Source organism: Marmota monax, unplaced genomic scaffold (genome assembly GCF_021218885.2).
Source record: "Marmota monax isolate L192 unplaced genomic scaffold, Marmota_monax_Labrador192_F-V1.1 WCK01_AAM20220418_F8-fsc00002, whole genome shotgun sequence".
NCBI classification, from domain to species: Eukaryota; Metazoa; Chordata; class Mammalia; order Rodentia; family Sciuridae; genus Marmota; species Marmota monax.
In genome coordinates, this window is record NW_026693571.1 from 43311111 (window position 1) to 43329216 (window position 18106).

Below are 18106 nucleotides of genomic sequence, written 5' to 3' on the forward strand. Positions count from 1 at the left end.
GATGCCCTCAGGTACTTGTGTATGTATATGTGTGTGTGTGTGTTTTGCTCCATACAATTTTTACGCGTGTAGGTTTGTATATTCACTACTTCCACCACAAGAATCAAGATGCAGAAAAATTAGACCCACTCTAAGGTTCCTTCCCACTGAATTCACCTCCCTGTCTCCCCACTTCCATGCCTGACTCCTTGTAACCATTAATCTGTTCTTTATTTCTAAGAATTTGATATTTCAAGAATATTATATAAATGCAATCATCAAGCAAACTTTGGGGATTGGTTGGTTTTATTTTTGATTTAGCATTCCCTTGAGATTTATGCAAGGTATCAGGTGGAGCCTAATTTCCTGCCAATTGAGTTCAAGCTGTATGTAGTGTCAGAATAACATAACAATGATAGTATGTAACAAAAGAGACCAGGTTGTGAAGGCCACCCCCACCACCCCTCAAAATGCTCCCTCTGGTGGAATTTGGCTGCTCACAAAGTGGAAAGGGCTACATGGTAAGGAACCAGGGTTTTCTGTAAACAGCCATGTGGGTGAGCCATCTGGGAAGTGAATCCTCTGTCCTCAAACATTTGATTCAGCTTTTTTGTTTTATTATTGTTTTGATTTGGGTCTTGCTATGTTTCTCAGGCTATCTTGAACTCCTGGACTCTAGTGATCCCCCTCCCCAACCTCCCAAGTAGCAGAGACTGTGAGCGTGCACTACCAGGACTAGTCCTTTGATCCAGCTTTAACTGTCATCTTAACCGTATCCTGAGAAAACCTGAGCCACAGATACCCAGGGAAGCTACTCCTCCATTCCTGACCCCAGAAACCATATCAGTAATAAATGTTGCCTTAAGTCATTAAATTTTGCAGTGATGTGTTATGCAGCACTACATAATTAATTCCAATGTCAACTGTGTATTAAAGCATATTAAATGCACCAGAAAACCTGGAGAATATTTTTAACCTCATTGAAAAAAAACTGTACAGATTACCTTTGCTTTTATTATTACAACAGAGGTCTGAACATGAAACAATCAAGATGAGGCCAAGGAAGAGATCACTGAATTGCCTAAACTGTGACAGATGTTTGCTCTTGTATTTTGTAATTGGAATAAAGCAGAATCTAGGGCCTGGGACAATCCTCTGCCTCACCACCCACGTTTCCCGGAGGCTGCTGGCTATATACTACATTTTGTGATGATTGTTTCCAATAACTGACCTTTATCACACATGAAAGCATCCCCAAAACTATGTGCCATGACAAGTTGCAAAATAATTAGCCAATGGTCAGCATCTGTAATAATTTATTGTTAAAATATGAAGCCATCTGGCGTGTATTTTGAATATATTATTTGCTTGGTGTTCCCATTCAGTTAACAAAGGAAACAGCAAAGAGGTTCTGAATTATAAAAGATAGAACAAAAGCAAACAATTATTTTTTGTCAACTATACTATTAGGTTTTCAGAGTAATATGCTCAGCTCTCCTATTCTTAGATTGCATCTATCTTTAATAATACTTTTTCTGAGTGTGTGAGTCAGCTTTCTGTTACTGTGAGAAAATACCTGAGAAGATAACTTAATAAAGAAAAAGGTTTATTTTGGTTCACAGTTTTAGGAGTTCCAGTCCACTCTCACTTGACCCTGTTGCTTTATACCTGTTGTGGCACCATATGACATGGTGGAAAACATGTGACAGAGGAGGCCTGTTCACCTCATGGCAGCCAGGAAATGAAAGAGAGAAAGAGGCCAGTGTTCCAATATCCACTTCAAGAACACACCCCCAATGACCTAACTTCCTTCTACAAGGCCCCACCTTCTGTAAGTTTCACCATCTGCCAAAAGCACCACAGGATGTTAATATCAGCTTTTGACATGTAGATCCTCTTATAGTAACAACCAGTGAATTCATGAGAAGACAGACAGGAGGCTCCCAAGTGTTTTGAAGAAGAGTATTACACTTTGCTTACCAGAAGTAAAGATTTAAGAATAAATACAAAGTACATGAGAACCATATCAAAAAGTAACCTAGATATTAGCTGAGCTCTCTGGCCCCTAGGGAACTAGATATGATTGATTGAAACTTTCTTTTGAATGAGCTCTGACAGCCCAATTCCATCTCTAAGGTAACCATTAATACCAGTGAGGGGAGGGGTGAAGTGCAGGTAAAGTGCATCGTCTCCTCAATAGGGATGCATGACAGTAGTCAAACATAATTTTAGTCACCAAGTTAGTGGATATTCAGTGTGATGAACCTAAACTTAGACTTTTGCCCCTTATCATCTTGCTTCAAGTATGAGTAATCTGTTACCCAATTACAGGGAACACAGATCTTCATGAAATCGAGAGCAATGATTCTCAAACTGGGGGCTCCTGACCATCAACATGGACGTTAGTGAGAACTTGTTATAAACACTTGTTATTTGCCCTACTCTACTGGATCAAAATTCAGGGTCAGACCTGGACTCGTGTTCTAACAAATAATCTAGATGATGCTGATGCATGCAAATATTTTATATGTATACGAATCACTCTGGGATTTTGTCAAAATGCATATTTTTTATTAAATAAACCTCAGATTCTGCATTTCTAACAAAACCCCAGGTGATTGTATTAATGCTGGTGCAGCAGGAAACTTTTGAGTACAAACCTCTAGAAATATTAAAGGACAGAACTTGTACCACTGCTTCAAACTGCTGCAAAGTTATAGAAAAAGTACAATGAAAACCAGGAGACCCTGTTCCAATGAATTATGATTATGGCGGTTGGAAGATACGAGTTTCCACTCATCTTCAGGAGGTTGTGTATTTGTGGAGGAGGGGGACTCTTACCTTCAACTGGCAGGTCTAATCACAGGATTGATTATAAAGTTCCATAGCATCACCTTAAAGTAGAGCTTGTGGGGGCCCCATGGTGTCTAAATCTCAACATGTAAGAACAGAAACAAGAGCGAACTCTATCTCCAACTATCCTTTGTCTTGTTCATGACAGAAATACTATGCTTCCTATCATTTGAAATTGTAACTCATACCCTGATGCTAACAAAGTTGCTAAGCTATGACTTAAAAGAGGGTAGAGCCTGGCCAGATGGCTCAAAATATTGATTATAGCTTGCTGAGTCTTTGTTTCTTGGCCCATATTGGTCATATCTTTTAAATCTCTATATTTTTGGTGAATTATAATGAAATCTTTTTTGAGAATCTGGTTCAATTTCTGTCAGATGCCTATCAGTGACATTTGAATCTAATGTTATTTGGTTGACAATGACTTAATAGGAGTGGGGGGAACCTGATGACTGGGGTTTATGAACTTCCTGGCTAGCGTTTTTCTTAGGCTATGTTTACCAATATTTTCATATCTGTGTATTGCTTTCATTATCAAATGAGTGTGTTTCTTTGAGTATTTACTCTCACAGATTTTGATTTGAAAGATTTTGTTTTCATTTCACCTGCTGAATTAAAAACCATTTAAGAGGACCTTCCCACATCAAAATCTCCCAAGAGGTCTGCATAAATGTATATGAAAAAACTCTCATTACAACTAAAATTAAAAGAAAAACTAAGAGTTACCTTGAGGGCGATCTCTATTGTATTCTTTGAAAAGGGCTAAGCATGAGAATAAAAATAAGCCTGGAAACATAATTTACTTAACCTTTTAAAAATATTCATAAGCTTCAGTAAGAAGAAAACCCAAATCATTGGTAATAAAGTGGTCCCTACTTCCCAGAGAGTCCTTGTTTGCTGTCAAAAAATAAGAGCAGAGATAGACAGGCATTTTTTCTGATGAAAAATACTGAGAGTATAAAATCTAAGAAATTATTTCTGACACATGTCTGGCATTGACATTTTTATGAATGATAAAATTGTCTCATATACACTTAATATATAGTAAAGTTAATGGTGAATAGGATAATAACAAAGGGAAGAGAATGACTGTTTCAAATGTGAACTTAAAGTATATTTGCAGTGGGTTAAGTCCTGAGTGTTGGTGTCCTATTTCTCAATTTGCAGGTATGGAAACTTGGTTACCTTTTCTTTGAGAGACTTTCCTGTCTTAGAACAGACTGATTAAAGGTAAGAGAGAATGTTTCTTTGAAACTTTTAATTGAGGTGTATTTGACACTTAAAGATAATATATATTTAAGGCATATCATTCAATTGTATGCCTTAAATATGTATTATCTTTAAGTGTATAATTGCCACAAGCTAATCAACATATCCATCACTTTGGATAGCTACCACTTTAAAAATTGTGTGTGTGTGTGTGTGTGTGTGTGTGTGTGTGTTGAGAACACTTAGGATCTCTCCTCTTAGTAAATCTCAAGTACATAATAAAATATGGTTGATTATATTCACACTGTTGCACATTAGGTCTCCACAACATAGGCATCTTACATATCTGAACTTTGTCCCCTGACCAGAATCTCTAGATTTCTCCCTTCTCTCAGTCCTTGGTAACTACTAGTTTATATTTTAGATTCTGTGTGTCAGTGAAGTCATGCAGTATTTGTCTTTCTACAGCTGGCTTATTTTATTTAATATAATGCCCTCCAGATTCTATCATAAATGATAGGATTTCTTTTCTTTTTTTTAGAAATAATAATGAATAATAGTCCTCTGTGTGTGTATGTGTGTGGTTGTGTGTGTGTGTGTGTGTGTGTGTTAAAATAACACACATTTTTAAAAAATCCATTCATCCACCCATGGACATTTAGGTTATTTCCATGTTTGAGCTATTAAGAATAGTGCTGAAATGAACATGGAAGTGCAGATATCTCCTTGAAATCCTGATTTTATTTGCTTTGGATATGTGCCCAGAAGTGAGATTGCTGGATCATATAGTAGTTTTCTTTTATTTTTTTTTTTTGTGGAACCTCCATTCTGTTTTCCATAATGGTTGTATTGATTTATATTCACTTCAAAAGTGTGCAAAGGGTCCCCATTTCTCCACATTCTCACCAACACTTATTATCTTTTGTCTTTCTAATAATGGCCATTCTAGCAGATATGAGGTGATTGCTCATTGTGGTTTTTATTTGCATTTCTCTGATTATTAGTATGTTGAGCACATTTTTGTGTATCTGTTGCTGTATATTTTCATTTAAGATATATCTATTCAGGTTTTTGTCCATTTTCAAATGGTTATTTATTTATTTTTGTTATTTAGTTGTGTGAGATCCTTATGTATTATGGATATCAACTTCTTGTAAGGTGTATGGTTTGCTAATATAGTCTCCCATACCATAAAAGTTTACCTTTTCATTCTGCTGATTGTTTCCTTTGTTGTGCATGAATTTTTCAGCGTGATATGCTCTCATTTCTCTCTACTTCCCTGTGTTTTCTTCTAGTGGTCTTACAGTTTCAGGTGTTACATTTAAATCTTTAATCTAGGGCTGAAGTTCTTGCCTGGCATGCATGAGGCACTGGGTTCAATTCTCAGTACCACATAACAAAATAAAATAAAGGTATTGTGTCCATCTACTACTAAAAATATTTTAAAAAATAAAATTTCAATCCATTTTAAGTTGTATGTAGTGTGAAATGATGGTCCAACTTTAGTCTTCTGCATATGGATATCCAGTTTTCCAAGCGCCATTTATTGAAGACACTATCCTTTCTCCATTTTGTATTGAAAGCATTTTGTTGAAGATCAGTTGGCTCTAGGTATATGGATTTACCTCTGGGTTCTCTCTCTGTTCCACTGATCTGTTTGTATGCCAGAACTATGTTGTGTCTTTGTTATGTAATTTTAAATCAGGAAATGTGATCCCTGATTTGGTTCTTACTCAAGATCATTTTGGCTATTTGGGTTCTTTTTTTTTGGGGGGGGGTCCAACTGAATTTTAGTTTTTTTTTTTTTATTTCTAAAAAGCGTCATTGGTATATGGCTAGGGATTGCATTGGATCTATAGACAACTTTGGATAGTACAGACATTTAAATGATATTAATTATTCCAATCTATGAACTTAGGATGCTTATTCATTTAACTGTTTCCTTCATAAATATTAACTTCCTTCATTAATGCTTTATATTTTTTAAGTGTATAAGTCATTCAGCTCTTTGGTTAAATTTATTCTTAATTATTTTTTTCTTCTTGGCTACCATTGTGGCAAGAAGATGGGATATTTTCTTCATTTCTTTTTCCAATAGTTCATTATTTGTGAGTAGAAATGCAATTAATGTTTTATGTTAATTTTGAATCCTGTAACTTTAATAAATTTGTTCAATAGTTCTAATAGTTTTTTCTTTCTTTCTTTCTTTTTTAATTGTGTTTTCCTCCAGTTCACTAAGGTTTTCTAATGTTGAACTTATAAAATAAATTTGAAAATGTTCCCTTTTCTTCTAATTTAGGAAGAGTTTGAGAAGAATTGGCATTAAGTCTTCTGTGAATGCTTGATAGAATTAAGCTGTGAAACCATCAGGTCTTGGACTTTTCTTTATTAGATGTTTGATTTATTCTTTCAATCTCCCTATTTATTTCTAATTAAGTTTTTGTAGTATGCATGTTTCTAGGAATTTATCCACTCTTCCAGGTTATTCAACTACTTGGCATGGAATTGTTCATAATGCCTCTTTATTATCTTCTTTATTTCTGAGACATCTATTGTAATGTTTGCTCTCTCATTTCTGTTTATTTAAGCCTTTGTTCTCCTTTTCTTAGTTATTCTGGCTAAGGACTTGTATGATTTTATTTATATTTTTAAAAAACAACTTGCAGTTTTGTTGATTGTTTTTGTTCTTTATTTGATTTATTTCTTCTTTAAACTTTATTATTTCTTCCCTTCTAACAACCTTGGGTTTGACTTTTCTTCTTTTTCTAGTTCCTTGATACACAAAATTAGATTGTTTATTTGGAGTCTTCTTTTTTAATGTAGGCATCTTACCCTGTGAACTTCTCTCTTGTTACTGGCTTTGCTGCATTGCATAGGTTTTGGTATGTTATACTTTTATATGTTTTCTTTCTTTTTGTCTTAAGGTACCTTTTAAATTCCTTTTTTATTTCCTTTTTGTCACAGTTGTTATTTAAGAATATATTTAGTTCCTACGTGTCTGGATTTTGCCACTTTTTTTACTATTATTAATTTGTATTTTTATTCCATTGTGGTTAGAAAAGATACCTGGAAGAACTTGGATTTTCATAAAATTGTAATGACTTATTTTGTCACTTAACATGTAATCTATGCTAGAAAATGTTGTGCATTTAAGAATATATATTCTTCAGCTCTTGGGTTGAAAAATCTCTACATGTGAGACAGGCTCATTTGGTTTATAGTATTCACATTAGCCTATTTCTTTATTGATCTTCTCTATATATGTTCTATACATTATTATAATTTGGATATTGAAATCTCATACGAATATCATATTGCTGTCAGTTTCTGCCTTTGGATCTATCAATATGGGTGTAATGTTGGATGTGTATATATTTATAATTTTTGTAGCTTTCTGTTAGATTTTATCATTATATAATGACTTTCTTTGTCTCCAGAGACAGATTTAGAGATATATCAATTTTGCCTGGTATAAGTATAGCCACCCTTGCTTTCTATTTATTACCATTCATATAAAATATTTGATTTTTCATCCTTTTCCTTTAACATATGACTCATCTTTTCTGATATTAATCATTTCTATTTAAAGAAATTACTGAAAACTGAGGTATTACTACTGGCATTTTGTTGTTTCCTATTGTCTTACAGTTATTTGATCCTTCTTTCCCACTTTTCTTATCTTCTTTTGTTACTCGATGATTTTTTTTTTTTTTACAGTGAATTGATTTTGTAAGTCTCTTTATATTTTGGGTTTCTTTTATAAGTGTTTTTATTTGTAGTTAGCTCCAGTGTAAAATAACTTGTAAGTTGGAAACAACTTCAATTGCCTATCTAAACTACACCTTTAATATTCCTTCTTCACATTTTGTGTTCTTTTAGTCAGAGTTTGTTTCTTTTTATATTGTGTGTCCATGAGGAAAATTTTATTCATTAACTTTATATTCAGGTTAAAAGCAATTTAAGTACCACCTTTACAGTGTGACATTAATCTGCATGTGTCGGTATATTTATCTTTACTTGTTTGATTTATGCTTTCATATTTCTGATTAGCATGTTTTCGCTCAATTTGAAGAACTCCCTTAAACATTTCTTGTCTTGTGTTGACACACTCCTTTATTTATTTATTTATTTATTTAAGGAAAGTTGTATCTCCATAATGTTATAGCTCCATAATGCTTATGGGATAATTATGAAAAATATAATATTCTTGGCAGTTTTTTTCCCCTTTCAGTACTTCGTATATATTATCTCACTCAGTCCTGGCTTGTCTTTGTTTTTGATGTTTGACACTTTTATTGCAATATATCTTGGTCCAGACCTCTTTGGGTGAACATCTTTGAGGATCTTTTGAGTTTTATATATCTGGATTTGTATTTATCTCATAAGATTTGGGAAAATTTTAGTCATTATTTCTTTAAATAAAAGTTTTGACCTTATATCCTACCGTTTCTTTCTTGCAATCCTGAATGCATCCATTGGGTTTTTTTATGGTATTTCATAAATCCTATACCTTTTCTTGCTCTTTCATTTTTTCCCTCTATGAGTGGACAATTTCAAATGTCCTGTCTCTGAGTACTCAAATTCTTTCTCTTGCCAGTTTGAATCTGTCATTAAAGCTCTCTATTGAATATTTCATTCCATTCATTGTATTCTTCACTCTTCTTTTTTTTATGATTTCAATACCTTTATTGAACTTATTCTGTTCACATATTGCTCTTTTTTCTGGATTTTATGTGTGGCGTACCTGTGTTTTCTGTTGATTTGCTGAATTTCCCTTACATTTATTTTAAATTCTTTGTCAGGTCATTCATAGATCTTTAATTTGTTGGAATCAGTTACTGGAAAATTATTGCATTCTTTTGATTGCATCATGTTTTCTTGTTTCTTGTACCCCTGCAGTGACATCTATGCATTTGAGGGAGTAGTTACCTCTTCCAGATTTACAGGTTGGTTTCAATGGTGAAATATCTTTACCTATAGATGAGTATGAAGGCACCAGCTAGATGTGGTGGAACGATTCTGTTTCTAAAAGGGTAGTGCAATGGTAGTTGACTCTGGAGAATTTTAAATAGTGAAGTCTCTGTGGAACTTCATCAGTTGAAGTCATCAGTGTTAAAGAAACCAAGGCTTCACACGTAACAGTGGGCTGTTAGGATCCTTGGAGATGAAAGTTGCTGGTGTATCGGAGAAAAGTTGTGGAGGAGGGGATTCCCTCTTGTCCCTCAGCCAGCACATGGGAGCACATACTGTGGTGCAGTGCCCAGGTTGAATCCAGAGCACAGATGCATTTATTGTAATGATGGAGCCAGTGCCCTAGAGGCAGGGGCTTTCCAAGTGAGCATTGCAGTACAGCAAATGATGTCCAGAGCTTAGAGATACAAGATGTGAGTGCAGTGTTTGGGACAGGGGCACCAACAATCACTGCGGTACTGGCATTGGTGCAGGTACACGGGCTCACCTACTAATCCTGCATCCAGGGTCTGTGGTGTGGGCGCATTTGGGGGATGGGAATGTTAGCTGGAGGCTGCCTTGGGACAGGACACAGCATGGATTCTGGCTCCAGGTGGAGTGAGGAGCAGCTTTGGCAGCGAAGGAGCACAGCAATGCTCCCTCTGCGGTGGGGCTACAGCAGTAACTACTTTTCCAGTGGGGATGCTGAGGTGGGTCCTCTAGTTGCTTCCAGGATTCTCTTGGTGGAAGATAATCTAACTACTGCTTGGTGAGGGGAGTGCAGCAAAGTGGACGCTGTCAATTGAATTATGTGTTGGCGTCAACAATGGGGACACCAGTGGTGAAAGCTGCAGGGTATACGATAGTGATGGGGGGTACTGTGGTCTCTGTGCTCTCCTTTCCCTGACAGGGGAAGTTCATGCTTAACTGCCATATTATGCTTGACTGAAGAGCGGGATGACACAAGTCCATTGTTGATTGTGCCTTTTTATACCATCAGGTTCAATCTCTGTGTCGTACAGGTTTCCAACTAGACTCTGGAACTCTTCTAGAGCTGTTTTTGTCAATGCTTCGTTGTCTATTCATTGTTTTTGCTGTTGGGACCTCCTGATCTGCAACTGTGCTCATGTAATTCCAGTGGCAAAAGTTGTTTCCTATGTATCACATATCTTATTGTCCCTCTATTCCTCCATTACTACCTTTGGGTTCAATAAATATTACATAACTTGATAGATTACTTCCCACATTATTTATTTTACTTTTTCTTAGTTCTTTAGTCATTACCTTGGGAATTGCAATTAATATCTTCACTTAAAACAATCTAGTTTGATTAATACTAACTTAATTATAGTATATAATAACTTTGCTCCTATATAGATTGGATCCTCCTTTCTTGTGTTGTTCTTGTCATGCAAATTTTAACTTCATACATTGTATTAAAGAACATATATTTATGATTACTGTTTTATGCAGTTTTATTTTTAAATCAGAGTAGAAAAATAGTGAGAGACTGTGTTAGTTTTCTGTTGCTGTGACAAAACACCTGAGATAAACAACTTAAAATGAGGAAAAGTTGATTTGGGCTCATAGTTTTGGAGTTTTCAGTGCATGGTTATTTGGTTCTGTTGCTTTTGACCTGTGGTGCACAGTACATCATGGAGAGAGGATGTGATAGAGAAAAGCTGTTCATCTCATGGTGGCTAGAAATAAAAAAGCAAGAGGGAAAGTGCCTGGGTTCCCAATATCTCCTTCAAGGGCACATCCCCAATAATATAACTTCCTTCAACTAGGTCTCACTTCCAAAAGTTCCACTACCTTCCAATAGAAACATAAGCTGGTGGCCAAGCTTTTAGCCCATGGGCCTTTTGGGGACCCTTGAAATCCAAACCTTAATGTGAACAAAGTATACATTTATTCTACATTATAGCATGTAATAATAATGTAATTATATCTATTAATATGTAATAATACATTGCTATTTCTTTCTTCATGTAGATTTAAACTACTCTCTGTTGGTCTTCATTTTAGCTGAGTGATTTCCCTTTAGTGTCACTCTTGGAACAGGTATGTTAGTGACTAATTGTCTTAGCTTTTATCTGATAATATATTAATTTCTACTTTGATTTTGAAGGATAGTTTTAGTGGGTATAGAATTCCTGTTTGGTACTTTCAGCACTTTTAATATGTTACACTGATGTTTCTAATTCCACGGTTTCTGATGTGAAACTGACTGTGAATCTCATTGAAGATCACTTGTAACTGATGAATCACTTCACTCTTGATATTTTCAAGATTAGCTCTTTGTCTTTGAACAGTAAGATTATGCTATGTCTTTGTGTGGGTCTCTAAGTTTATCCTGCTTATATATCATTGAGTTTCTTGGATGTGTAGATTAATTTCTTTCATCAAATTTCAGATTTTTTTGGCTACTAAGTAATCTTTTTGTCGTTTTCTCTTTCTCCTCATCTTCTTGGAGGATGTTGATAAAAACATGATAAAAATATGATAAAAACAGAAATGACCTTCTCAGTCACTGTTTAAGCCTATCCTGAGCATCTTCCTGGACTGGAACCAATGCACACCCTATGCACTGTGTGGTCACCTAGATCCCCAGAATTACGTTGGAGCTTTCAGTTACCCTGGGATATCTAATTCTCCAGTCTTCCCTTCTGCTCAATTTCTAAATGCTATTGTTTGCCCCAATCATTATTTATGCCTCACACAACTATGAAGCTCACTTGCCTCTAATTGTTTTTGACAGATAATTCTGAAACAAGTGAAAAACAGGTGGTCTTGAAGGTGGGGTCTTTTAGGCATCCTAAACAATGGCAGTCTAAACAATGGCAATGCCTTGTGAGTCTTTGAAGGACTTCCAGCACCATTCTTCCCCTTCTAGTCCCTGGCAGGTTTTTGATTTTCCAGGCTACTTCTGAGGGGAGAATAAGAATAGGACAAGTTAAAATGCCAGAAATCTTGATTTTCTTATCATGATTTAGCCTTTTTCTTAAATAAATACTACCTGAATTGTCACGAACTCTTGGTTAATTTACACAATCCTGAACATTTGCACTGACAAGTTTTGCCAGTTTTTTCATTGCTTTTATGGAGGAGAATACTGTGATGTCTTACCTCTGCTATTTTTATTGACATCACCTCTCTAAAGATTTTATGTCAATAACATGCTCCAGTAGGTACTCATTGAGCATGTACTACTATGTTTCAGTCCCCAAGGTTAGATTCGCCCCCGATCCCCCTCCACACTTCTTAAAGATAAAAACTCAGTTCTTGGGTAGTAGGTGCTACATCCATAATGACCCATAAGATGGAGAAGACTAATACAAACAAATTGCACATTTGTACATGATTTTAAAAAATAAAGTGAACCAACATTTGTATTACTTCATACCATTCTGCCTCTATATGTTAAGAAATCATAATAGCCATAGAGAATGTGCACACACTTCAAAGTAGAGGTTTTTAGTTTTAAGAGATGAGGCTCCAGAAAAGAAACTTAATCTGTCATTAATGAACTTATGAAAGTTATTTTCTCCAAGGGCAAATAGAAGATAAAAATATGAATAGATGTATAAAATTATAATATTAAAATTAAATGTCTTTTTGCTCTCCTTCTTTAAAAAAAACTGAGCAGTAAAACGGAATTAAAATTTAGAAGATACTTCTTACTGAATGTAAAATAAGGCAAATTTTAGGTTGAGCAGGAGTCAACTCAGTTAAAATTCTTGTTTCTAATGTTGTAACAGATTTAGAGATTATACTTCAGTATATTATTTCATTCACAGACGAATTATGATATGAGTAAGACTATGACCAAATATCTGTCTTAAAACTTCCTTTTCCATTAGCGGGCTAGGATTTTATGGTCTATAAGTGGAATAAAAATCTAGGAAGTTCTTTCTTGCTAATTGAAAAGTTATATCAAGTCCTAGGCCCAATAGTTCAGCAGCAATCCTAAGGCCATCGACAATATTTGGCTTCCCCCAGGAGTCATGGGGAAAAAGGATGCCCCCAACCTACTTCTAAAAGATCCAAGTTGGATTTAGCACTTGGAAATGAATTTTGTCCTTTTTATTTAATCAGCTAGTTGACCTCATGTCTTTTCCTACTATGGTTATGGCATGTGTTTTAAAAAAATTTTAATCCAAACATGAGAACTTTCAATTTAGAGTTCCAAAAGAAATTTGATGTCAGTATAAAGGTGAAATGTAGTGGGACACCTGTACTTAGCTAAATTGTACTGTGTTCAGAATGTAAGTTGTTGAAAATATTGATTAAAAAGTCAAGCAAAAACAGACTACACTGTGCTTGGGGGGCCCCACACAAACACGAGGTTGCCTATTTGGAGGGATCGGGCCCTTTCCCAGTGGGATACACTAGGAGCCTGGATGAGGCAGGTGGCAGTGAGGATAATGTGAATTAAAGATATGAAAGAAGTTCAAGATGGTGCAGAAGCAACCTGTGTAACTCCCCACTTTATCTAATCCACTTCACGCAGATTGGAAAATGCTGTGTCTTTAAGCATCCCTTTGCCTTGAACTTTCTTCCAGTTGGTCTTCCTCAGGAGAGATGCTGTGCTCTTCTTCTATATATTTGAAAAATACTTTTAAAATGTCTCAGGGAAAAAAAAAAAGTCAACATGGAGACTTTCTGGCAAAAACTAACACAAAATCATTTTCAGTTGGTTTAAATTGTATTAGTACAATCTTTAGATGTAGAAAATTTTTTCCATATGAAAATACAGATTTTAAAGCTTTCTTTGAAAACGTGGGTGCCCTGGCCACCTGGGCTGTCTTGTCATGAAGCAACCAGTGGGGGCTAAATAGCTGCTCAGAAACCATGTGCTCTCCAGATTCCAATGGTCCCCACTCATTTACAGGATCTTCCTGCTTCCCCAGAGGTATTTAAGTTTGAAACTTTTGCCCAGAGTTCTTTTTTTTATTTAATTCCCTTTTTAAGTTATAGGTGGTTTTGAGCATACTTCTTTCCAGGTTAGGTCATGAGTGATCAAAAAGAACTTCACGTCTCTGATGTTTATTCTATGAAGATGGGAAGCTATAAAATATTAACTTGACATCTCTGGGCCACTTGAAGATGGGAAGCCCAGGAATGCGACTTGGGAGAAAGAGAGGCAGAGGGAAGATGGAAGAGAAATGGTCATCAAAGAATATACACATGCACGGGGAGGCACAGGAGATTCAGAACCGGCCTGAGCAGCTGCACAGAATAACTTTAAAAAACATCTTTACAAGTTAGAGATTAGAAGAGGAGGACATTTGGCAGAACGTTGTTGATGAGTAGTTTTGGGTCCACAAAAAAGAGACACTAGTAGAAATTTCTGAGTGTTGCTTGTTAGGGCTTTTTATAACTAGGGAAAAGGCAATTCTGCCTTTCTCTATGTTCACATAGACTTGGTGTTGCAGAAGGAAACAAAAAAGCACTAGAAGAGAAATAATGTATTTTTTTTTCCTGATAAAGAAAAACTTCCCTCTCTCCTTCATTTCCCTTCCCTTCCTTTTCTCTGTCTTTATTCCTCCTGCCTTGCGACTCTGTCTCTTTCGAACAGTTAATTAAGCAAAGCTGTCCTAATGGTGTATTTGCACATAACAGAGAAGCCCCAAGAATATCGATGCTATGACAGGAGTTGAAAGGACACTAGCAGTGGGCCTGGGCTCCACTGGGGAGACGTGGAGTGATGTAAATAAATAAGGGGCTTTGAAGTCAGACAATCTCTGGGTCCAATTAGATTCTGCAACTTCCTAACTATATTGCTTTGAACAAGCTATCTCTAAATCTTACTTTACTTATCTGTTGAGTTTGGAGCCTCAGTATTTATGGAGTACTGGCTACATCACATACATTATTTTAGTGGATCCTCTCAAGAGCTCTGTGAGATAGGAAATACTATTATTCTCTTTGTATTAATGAAGAAATGGAGGTGGGAGTTCTTCCACTTCTTCTTGGCCACACAGCTGTGTTTATATAGATGATGATGATGATGATTATTTAGGTATGGCAGGCCCAAGATTGAGAGTGGACTGACACTGAAAAGACAATTTGTTATACTCACAGATCTCTAGAGGAGGCCATGGGGTGGGGGATCATTTGGGAAGCACAAGGGTCAGTCAGGAGGGAGGTGAGAGGGGAAGAAGTGGGCAGATGCCGTTGTTGTGGTTTCTGCAGGAAGAATTGGGTGAGGTGGGGTTAACAGGCTTGGGATTGGCAAGTGGGAATAATATCAGTCACCTCTGGGGCACAGTGACTATCTCTAGTTGTCTGGTGGCGTGATTATCAGTGGCCAGGAGTGTGAGAACTCAATAGAAGAGGGAGCTGGAAGTATAGGCTCTGGATGGATTGGTTGGTATTTGAAAAGCGCCCTCAAGCTTCTACAGGGTCTGTGAAAGGCTAACCCTGGGGTGGGTGGGGGAGCAGTCACTTTAAGGTCAACAAGGCCCCAGATTTCAAAGCATTAAAATACAGCAAATAAAAGACATGTTTAATACAACAGCTTTTAATTTAAGTAAGTGACGAAGCTGGGATTGGATATTGGTTTCTTTTTTTTTTTTAATTTTTTATTGTGGGTTGTTCAAAACATTACAAATTTCTTGACATATCATATTCCACACTTTGATTCAAGTGGGTTATGAACTCCCACCTTCACCCCACACACAGATTGCAGAATCACATCAGTTACACATCCATTGATTTACATATTGCCATACTAGTGTCTGTTGTGCTCCGCTGCCTTTCCCATCCTCCACCATGGATATTGGTTTCTTGACTCAGGCCCAAATTCTTAACATCCTGTGAAGGACAAATACAGGGGCCTAGGCAAAAAGGGATCTGAGACCTGCAATCGGTGGCCGGTTTGTCTATTAGGGCTTAGTTGAGCTGTTTTACTGAGTGACAACAATACCCTGGTGTCCTTAGTTCTCCTGACAAACTGACATGACACACGAAGTGCCACAGTGAGACCAACAGAGAAGAGAGCAGAAAATCACAAGAGACAGAGGGCCACAGCTGTTCCCGCCTGGCTGTGTGGAAACCATTTTTGTCTTAGAAGAAATGTCCAGAATCACCAGCTCTGTCAAGGCTCAGCACTTAAGGGTTGCTTTAGGCCTTTTTATCCAAGATCCTTGAAATGAAGCGAAGTTTCTCCCCCTAATTGTTTCTCCTTGGTGACCTCAGGCCTGGCGTGAGTCGATGCAGTTTGGAAGGGGAAGAGGAACAAGGGAGGAAGAACTGTGGCTTCATTTAGACAGCGTTCTGCAACAGCACCAATATTCACCAGTAATCTCCTTCAACTGCACGCCCTTTCTTTGGTCACAGAAGCTGCGCAGTCAGTTCGTTGCCAGAGTACCTACCCCTTGGCCAGATGTGGAAAGGGATGCAGGAGCCAGGGGGTAGGGAGCGGGACCCCATTCAGAACTGCCCACTGCTAGTACATTCCTTAGTTGGGGGAAGATCAATCCTGAGTTATTTTGTAGAGAAGAATAATTGTAGGAGAACCTGTTTTCCATTTAGTCAATGTAGTAATTGCCTCTTTACACATGTAACTCTGGATTGTTTACCAATGTATGACATTCCTGGAATTTCACGAGCTCTCTTTAAATAGCATCCTTTATTTTCAGGCAGAGTTGAAGAAGTCAGTTAAAATTGACCTTGTTTGGCAGAATAGATTCCATTTTATTTATTTGTGGCAGCTCAATGACTTGCTCTAAGTGAGTATAGCTTACGTATACATTTAAAGAGGACTTTATTGATGAAATAAACCTGATTTCTTAGAATAGTAAATGTAGAGCATTTTTATGAGTATGAAAACTAGTGTTGGTCACTTTTTAAAATTTAAAAAGGTATATATTTTGTTTTCTTAAAGAACATTTTTCACTAGAAAGTTTGGAATCCTTAGAATGCAGGCTGCAGGAATATGAGTGTCTTTCACCTTAATATAGCAAAAGATTGCCTTGAGAATAAAGGTATCAGGGTCCTTCTAAATGGATCCTGCTCAAAAGATGTAGAAAATTTACCAAATGACAGTGATTAAGTACAAATATTGGAGTCAGTATGATATACAGTTAAAATGGAATGAAGCTCTCAGGGTAAGAGAAAACATTGAATGGAGCCATGGAGTGATACCCATTGTGGTGTATTATTGTTTATTTGGTAAAGAGCTAGAGTTGCTATTGTTTGAAACAGACTCCATTTTGCTACCATCACTTCCTTACCATTTGTTATTGTTTAGATATGAGGTGTCCCTCCCATCCCCCCAAACTCTGTGTTAACACAGAAATGTTCAGGTGTGGAATGATTTGACTATAAGAACTACAACCCAGCTAGAGGATTAATCCATTTGGTGAATGAGTAGTTTAAAAGGACTACTGGTGATTAGGCAGGTGGGGCATGACTGGAGAAAGTAGGACACAGAGTGTGTGCTCTTGGGATTATATCTTGTCCCCTAGCTCCTGCCTACCCTCACCCCCATTTCTCTCTCCAAACAGCTTTCCTTTGCCATGCCCTTCCACCACCCGCCATGATATTCTGCCATAGCTCTGGTCCACAGCAATGGAGTAGGCTGACCATGACAGAGATCTTTGAGACCATGAATCCAAAATAAACTTTGTATCTTCCAAGTTGTTCTGGTCAGGGAGTAATCAAAGAAGGGTTGAAAGGAAACTTGCTTTTGTGAAATATTCTGGTACAGTGGTAGCTTTCAAAGTGACTCAAAGAGCATCTTGTCTCTAAGGACAGCTCATTCGGTGGAATGATTGCATTTGTAACAATAAAATACATCATGGCTGGCCTAAGACAAAAGTCACTCTTCTCTATAAGATACATTTAAATGATTGTCTTCTATAAAACATAGATGGGGTGTAGCTGATCTTTTTGCTGGGAAACCTGTGTTAGAAAATGTCCCTCTGTGGAAAGACTGCAATTAAGAACTAATCTTCCATCCACATACTGCTTCAATTGTTTACTTAATTTTAAGCTCAGTTTGAGACTCTTGAAAGATTTAGATTTAGGGATTGGATTCCTCACACATATGATTTTTTTCTTGTGGTTTTATGTCTACAGAACATGGATGGTTTTCCATCTGGAAAGA